This window comes from Phascolarctos cinereus, unplaced genomic scaffold (assembly GCF_003287225.1).
Source record: "Phascolarctos cinereus isolate Bilbo 61053 unplaced genomic scaffold, phaCin_HiC Scaffold_5;HRSCAF=322, whole genome shotgun sequence".
Classification (NCBI taxonomy): Eukaryota; Metazoa; Chordata; class Mammalia; order Diprotodontia; family Phascolarctidae; genus Phascolarctos; species Phascolarctos cinereus.
The window spans coordinates 316,356,476-316,364,525 of NW_027555958.1; the positions used below are offsets into that span (position 1 = coordinate 316,356,476).

The 8,050-nt window shown below is 43.3% G+C and overlaps 1 long non-coding RNA gene across 1 annotated transcript; it reads right to left on the reverse strand.

Moving 5' to 3' along the window:
• Nucleotides 1-5,869: 5,869 nt before the first annotated feature.
• LOC144457965 (uncharacterized) lies at nucleotides 5,870-6,846 on the reverse strand. The gene is made up of 2 exons (XR_013487548.1): nucleotides 6,581-6,846; nucleotides 5,870-6,182 (listed from the first exon to the last, which is right to left on the reverse strand). It is a non-coding gene; the product is annotated as an uncharacterized LOC144457965 (long non-coding RNA).
• Between the last annotated feature and the right edge of the window lie 1,204 nt (nucleotides 6,847-8,050).

Consider the following 8,050-nt stretch of genomic DNA (forward strand, 5'->3'; position numbering starts at 1 on the left):
AGTGGTTCAATCTCAGAATTGGAATGCAACAAAATACACAAAGGCCATGTAACATCTAATAAAAAGTAGTTTACTTACTAAGAAAGAGAAAAATCAACAGATACAGAACTGGCCAGAGTGCATGCAGTTCCTTTCTTCCTCCACAATTGTCTTGGCATCAGCACCTGATTAGAACAATGTTCCGGCTGAGGTATCGGGGGATTCCATTAATCCTGAGGAATGTGATCCTCAAAGGCTTGGCCTTGTATACCTCAGGTGACCAGGAAACTGTGTCAGTGACTCAAGCACCAGTCCGACAGATCAGTGAAGTCTTGATGATGATTTCCCTACCCTATAAAGAGAAACTAGCCCAGCCTACATGAAACAAACATTTCTCGTACCATCTCTTACCTCTTGGAGGCAAAGTCCTAAAAATCTACGGAATCTTCCACCACTTAAAGGTTTTAAAGCTGTTATTGAACAACTTTTTGAGGGTTTGTGAAATCTGGTGCAGCACCAGAGAAGGAACTTAGTGCAAATAAAAGAAAAAAAATTTAAACGATAATATAACAGCCCTCTGAAGAAATGTAGTCCATGTAGTGGGCATTACACCAAGGCAATTCACAGAGGATACCCTGATGCTGAGCAATAATGATGAGCAGGAGTAGTACCAGGACTATCAGGACCACAGTGCAAATGACATCTTTAGCCCAATCATCAGTCCCCATCGTGAGTCGGGATCATTTGTAGTAAGGTAGGTAAGAGGTCATATGACACTTTCATGTAGCCTGTCCTAGGGTCTGAGTCACTACTCAGACTCCCCCTCAACTATCACCCAAATGGTGTTCACTTGCTCACCAACCTGAACCTCCTCTTCCCTGGAAATCCCACCAGGGAATGATGCTAATTCTCTGCTCCTTTAGAGGCAAAGGGCTTCTCCCATCTACGGGGGCTGTATAAAGACATCCCCTCACCTTCTACTATGGATTGCTACCAAGCCCGTCCAGCAAAAGTGACATTCACTATAGTTTTTCAAAGAGTCTTTCATCTCCCTCATGTCATTAGAAAATAAGACGTAACCTTCCCCTCTCCACCACCACCACACCACCCCCTCCACACTAAATTCCAAACTTGTGGTCCTGTGACAATAATTTTGATATCTCCCGCTCAAATTAATCAGCATTTTTTTCTTTTTGGTGAGGGCAATTGGGGTTAAGTGACTTGCCCAGAGTCACACAGCTAGTGAGTGTCAAGTATCTGAGACCACATTTGAACTCAGGTCCTCCTGACTCTAAGGCTGGAGCTCTATCCACTGCACCACCTAGCTGCCCCTCAAATTAATCAGTATTTTCAGTTTGTTGTGATTTGATAAGTATCAGTGATTGTATTAGTGAATTAAGCAGAATAGGAGTAAGTTTAAGTTAGGTATATTAATGCTGTTAAGATAAGAGTTGTGCATAATTAATCCACCATGTATTGATGATTATATTATATTTATCAGCTAGATTCATATTGTTAGAAATGTAATAAGAGGGGCAGCTAGGTGGCACAGTGGATAGAGCTCCAGCCTTAGAGTCAGGAGGACCTGAGTTCAAATGTGGCCTCAGATATTTGACACTCACTAGCTATGTGACTCTGGGCAAGTCATTTAACCCCAATTGCTTCAAAGGAAAAAAAAGAAAGAAAGAAAGAAAGAAAGAAAGAAAGAAAGAAAGAAAGAAAGAAAGAAAGAAAGAAAGAAAGAAAGAAAGAAAGAAAGAAAGAAAGAAGGAAAGAAAGAAATGTACTAAGAGTGTAATTTGCTGCATTACCTCTCCCCCCAACCCTAGTCTGTAATATGTTGTAATAAGGTTCATTTGCTGGTGCAATACCCCTCACTCCTATGAATCACTACTGTCTACTCTTTTGTGACCTTTGCTTCAAACCCACAACTTCCTTAGACCCTAGGAGACTATTGGTCAAACACTACGGTCTTATGACCTGTAGAAGGCTCTGAGATGTTGAAAGGGTCTTATGACCTTTGGAAAGTCCCTGCTGAGATGACCTGAAGTTGATGACCTGTGGAAGGTCTCATGACCTGTTAAAGGTCTGTTGACAAAGTGGTTATGATTGATGGACATTTCCCTCTAGCCAACCATAAGACTTCCCCACTTCTGGAATGGACCCATCGGTGAATTGTAATGCTTCTTCTTTTTAGAGTGTATAAAAGTAGCTAGCACTCAAGGGGAGAGGTCCCTGATTGTGAGGAAGATCTTGGACCCAATTAATTAAGGACCCTTGAACTCCCTAATAAATCGATTAGTCATGCTTAGAGTTTTCAGTCTTTTGCTGCAGATTTGAATTTTATGACCCACAGCCCCCCAAGCTCTTTCTTGGAAGGAGATATCCAAATCATCCTGGAGAAAAGTAGGCTTACAAATTAAGCCATTTCCCTGAGTTATGGAGCCCTTTGAGGGGATGGGAATTTCAGAGATCCATGCTATTCCATATAGGGAACAGAATAAGGAAGAGATGGGGGAGGGGAGGGAAGAGGTCGATTGGGATTATGTCTAAATTCATCAATCTGATTGTTCAATTCAGCACAATATGTATGTCTCTGATTAGCACTTATATATCTTACAAATAATTGTGTGATGGGAGATTGGCAAAATTCATTATTGCTGGCCTTAGAAGGGAGTGCCTTGAATTATCCAATCCTATTCTTTTTGTGCCACTCAGGAAGAGGATAGGTGAAGCTCTTATTCATGTCATCCCTCAAAGCTCTCTCAAACACAGTCATGTAGCTCAAAGTTCAGTCCACTGGCACAACTTGCCAGGACCTTTATCCATCAGGGCACACCCTTCCCCCAGCTTAATAGACACCTCTCACAGGTGAACCAGGTAAAATGGCATTCTTCAAGAGCCAAGTGCTCATAATTGAGGACTAGCCAAGAAGGTAAGACATCAGAGCTGAGATTGGAGGCTTCAGCCTCTGGCAAGATAGCAACCTCTTCCTGAATGGCACAATACCTGTGGACCCCAGGCAATCAATACCTTGAATGTACCATTTTCATTCCACAATGGAAGCCTCCTGCACCACACCTAACTTGTTAGAAGGAGCATCTTGCAAGACTCAACTTGTAACAGACCACTCTGGATAAAGGATAGCATATGATTTTGCATTGTTTGTTCAGTAGCAAATAGGAGCAGGTAATAGGTGAGCAGCTGCTTTTCAAAAATGGTGTAGGGAGTGTCAGTTTGGAAAGCTTGTGGCTCCAGAAGTCCAAAACCTGGCCAAAGGCCCTGCTCAGCCTGGTTCTTATGCATAGAAACCTCCAAAAGCGTGGGCCCCATGGAGTCATGAGGGCCCAGGAGAAAAGATTGCTGGAGGTCCTGATTGCTATCACCTGCCCTAGGCCTTGCCAGAAATAGGTAGCTATGCAAGTGACCCAATAAATGAGGGCCATCAGGATACCCAGGTGGGGAATAAGGAACAAGAACCCAGAGTCTTCAATGAGCTTTTGAGCTTTGTAAGGCTGTAGGGAAGCAAATCTCAGTATCCAAGTTATTGGCTTTGTTCAGAATCATCTGGGTTTTCCCCACCCACTGTATCTGAAAATTTGACTGAGCAAGGTAGATTCTGAATTTTCTTGGGATTGATTTCTCACCCCTAGTCCCTCATTTGAAATATCATCTGGTTTTGAGCGTCTGCCTCCGTGGCCTCCACTGGTTGCATCAATGTTACATTATCAATGTAGTGGTGGACATCTCTAGTTCAGGAAGGGAAACCTCTTTCAGGTCTCTGCCCACCAGATTCTGGCAGATGTTCAGGTGACCCAGTATGATGAAGGTAGCTGAGACTTTCCAGGTGAAAGCTCATGACAAGGAAGAAGAAAAAACTACTTTTAAGAGTAATAATTCCTTACAAATCACCTGGGCCCTGCCTACCTGATCTTCCATGTAAGTGAGGTCAAGAAAAGCCACAGTAATAATGAACATAAAAACTTCATTCAGCTACCTATAATCTACTGTAAGATTCCAGGTGACATCTGTTTTCTTTATTAGCTATCTAGGGTTATTATAAGGGGATTTAATGTAGGAAAGTATTTCAGCCTCCTCCATTCCCAACCTCATCACTAAGGAGAAAATATCTTTCACTCTTCCAGAACATGGTATTATTTGATGCTAATTAAATATGAGATGGCTCAAGTAACTATAGGTATAAGGGTTTTTATTTGACCCTACACAATCATTGGCATAAAGATTTTTTAGGCAATCGGTGTTAAGTGACTTGCCCAGGGTCACACAGCTACTAAGTGTCTGAGGCAGAATTTGAACTCAGGTCCTCCTGACTCCAGGGCCAGTGCTCTATCCACCTGACTCAGCATAGAGATTAATGGAAGTACTCCTACAGGTTCTGACTCTCAAGGACTCATAATATCCAAAATATACTCATCCTGAATAGCCACCCAAACTAAAACCCAGAAAAGGGCTTTCCACCTTCCTTCACTTAAGCAGGTATACCTTTTCCTTTGGTGGTCTGCCCACCAAAACTCCCTATGAGAAGTGGGTGCCCCATAAGCTTGTTTGGGGTGAGGACTGTTCCCTGGTATGATAGTAATTTGGCTCCTGTTATCCAGAAGCCCTTTATGTATTTGGCAACCCTTCCCCCACACACACATACTTCCTACACCATTTTGATGTGGGAATATGGCCTCATGGTCCTACAGTTGCGATTGACCCAAGACCCAGGGAAACTTCTGTCTTTGCCTTAAGGGCACATATTGAAGGAGTCCCTTGAAAATGACTCAGGACACGCAGGTGGTGTGGGGACTTTCAGAGATACCCTAAATTTGGGCTGAGGAGAAGGACCCTTACCCACAAGTCCCGGACGCATCAATACAGTTTTGTCAGCATCCTCGTAGGCTGGTCAGATGGATCATCTCTTTTTACAACCCCTTGTTTCAAGGGCCACATCCAAAGAACAAGGTATAGTCATCCTCCTCCCACTGAATGGTCAGCATATATCAGAGGCAGGACCCAAACTCAGGTGTTTGTATAATAAATTTAGAGCTAGAAAGAAAGGCTATCTAGTGCTCCCCCCCTCATTTTGCATGAGGAAACTGAGGACCATAGAGGCAAAGTGTCTTGTCCAAAGTCATACATGTTGTAAATAACAGAGCTAGCATTGGAACCCAGGTCCTGTAGCTCCAATTTCCATTGCCCCATACTGCTACCATGTTCACTTATTTTCCCATTCCTCTTGGTCAATAATGCCCATTCATTTTCCCTAATTGTCTTGAAGTAGCAATGTAACACTCTACACCACTCTGTGTTGCCTGTCTATCACCCAGGGTAGCAGAACTAAGATTCCAGTGATTTTAAAAGGATTTTTGTTTTCTGAGATACGGTCATATGTCAAGGATGAGACAACCTTAAGTGGTGCAATGGTATGTCCAAGAGACTAAAAGAGCCAGAAATCCTCCTTCTTGCATGTTAGGCATCTCCCGTATGGGGGATTTGTGGGGGAAAAGATATGACTTACATAGGTTGAAGTGGTGTGAAAGGAAAGTACTCATGGTGATGAAATCGCAGAGCTTTCAATATATCAAAGTAAACCCAAAGCCCCCATCCCCCCAAGGACAGGTTCAAGCCTATGTGCTGACCGCAATGGTCAGCTCTTTTCTGTAGTTCTTGTTTCTACCTCAGAAACTCTGGGGAATCAAAGGTTAGGTCTAGCTTGCAACTAGTTTTCCCCAAAAGTGGGTAATAGTGTCCGTAAGACCTGCGTAAGTACTTAATGTACAACCTTGGTATGAAGTAAGGGTCAACCTTAATTTCACTCCCTACAGAAAACACATGACGCAGAGGACTCTTAGAAAGCCAGAAACAAATACAGAAATAGAAAACATTGACATAGCCCTTTAAAATTTACTAGATTCCCTCCCCCTCATCCCTGAAGGTAGTCAGACATTGTGAAGCTGTTGAACAAACAGTTCTCCCTTCATATTAAATCTGCATCATCCAAGGGACTCATAACAATACCCGAGTTAACCAGGGCATATGTCTTGCCCCATTATGACATGGCTTTAGTCTTTCAGTCGCCTGAGAGGATCCTCTTCTCCCTCTAGAAGGAGGAGACTGGAATAATCAGGAACTCGTTATCTCTTGGGACTTCTCCAACTTTCATGGAAAGCCCGTTCTCAGGAACTTAAGTGGCTGACCTGTGTTCAGAAAAATGCAACAGAATGGCACTTTTAGGCCACCTGGGCAAACATAGGCTGTTTGTCAAAATGCTTCTGCTCCTCAGGAGTGGAGCAGGAAGGAGAAAAAGTCCCTCCTTTCTCTTCTGTGATTTGTTTTTGAAAGACTATAGTTGTGGTAGTGGGAGAGTAGGAGAGACAGAGAGACAGAATAAGAGACAAAGTGAGAGTAAGTCTCAGCTTGCCTATAGGCCACAGGGAATGGTAAGCTCTTCTGGTAGAGCCTGTCCTCTCTGACTCCCAGTCACCAATCATCTTGGAGACAGACTCAGTCACTGGTAACCAATAAAGTGACTCAGCGTATGCCTGATCAACCCCTGGCACAAGGGAGTTTATGGGGAAACAGGGACAAGACTCACTCTGATGAAATGTGTCCAAGTAAAGTCTTCCACTGAGGCTGGTCTAGCTTCTCCTGTAAGCGTATTCCAGAGATTCATATCTCCTCTCATCTTTGCCCTTCCTCTTGATGAGTGGCTGCAGGGCTCTTCCTCCCCAAGCCAAAGCAAGGTGGGTATTAAGCTTCATGGTACAGGGTCTTGAGAGCTACAGGGGAAGAAAATTCAGATCCTGACTTGAAGGAGCTCACGATCCAAATCCTTAACCCTTCGATGCTCCCTCTTAGGAAAGAGCAAGAAAAGTTTGTGGTCAAACTGACCCATGTGTCATTTATAACATTCCCTACTGCTCCCCCCTCCTACTCCAAGAAAGATTTTTTTGTTACCTGAAAACGTGTGGAAGGTCCCTCGTCTGTCTCTCTCAAATGTCATTCAGTGGTGGTTTTCCCACTTCTTATTCCAACGGTTTGCTTAGAAAGAAATAGGTCTCCTGAGCAAGGGAAAAGAAATTAGCGTTTCATGTAATCATTCAAGAAGCATTTATTTAGTGCCTATTCTATGCCAAGCTGTGGAGATAAAAAGACATAAACAGAACTGTCCTTACCCTCAAGGCCTTACATTCTATTGAATGAGATAACATGTACATATATAATAACTATATGAAGAAAAACATTCAAAATCAATATGAGGGAGGGCACTGGTATCTGAGACCAGGAAACCTTCAAGTAGTCAGTCGGTCAGTTAACTGGCATTTATTAAGAGCCTTCTATGTGCCAGATGCTGTACTAAATGCTGAAAATACAAAGAAAGACAAGAAAAATTAAAAATTAAAAAAAATTCAGTTCCTGCATTGAGGGAGTCCACAGAACAAATAGAAGGAGGAGCCTGAGCTGAGTCGGGTTTGATTTTAAAATACGGAGGAGGGGCTCATGTTTTAATGTGGTGTCTGAGTGATGTTCTACTCATGTTCCAAGGTGTGGTACAAGGAAGGGCAGTGTACCACAAGCCAAAGCACGGCACAAGATGGTAGTTAGCCAAGAGTCCAGCAAGCCAGCTGTATTGAAGGGAAATACCCACAAGAAGAAGGAACAGTCAGGGTGAATGGACACAGGTGAGATCCCCCTGGAGTTCTCAGGGGAAGCGGGTGCTGGTAAAATGCCATGGGTTTTTATGGGTTTCTTATCTGGGTCAAGGAGGACCAGACATTGAGGGAAGGGAACAGATGGCTGGATTTGGACCTCAGGGTTTGAGGATTGGTGTTTACTCATGGTGAGGAGGTAGGAAAAGGCTGCAGAAATCATTACAAGAGAACTTTGCCTTTTCTGTCTCCCATGATATTACGGATCAAAAGCCATTGACTAAAAATGAAGAGCCCAAGCGTCCCAAGGACTTATACAACAACAACAAGCCAATTAAATGAGTCCAGATGTGGTGCATAGTGTGGGCAGCAAAGTCAGGAAGACCAATCCTCAGAGACTTTAGCTGTGTGACCTT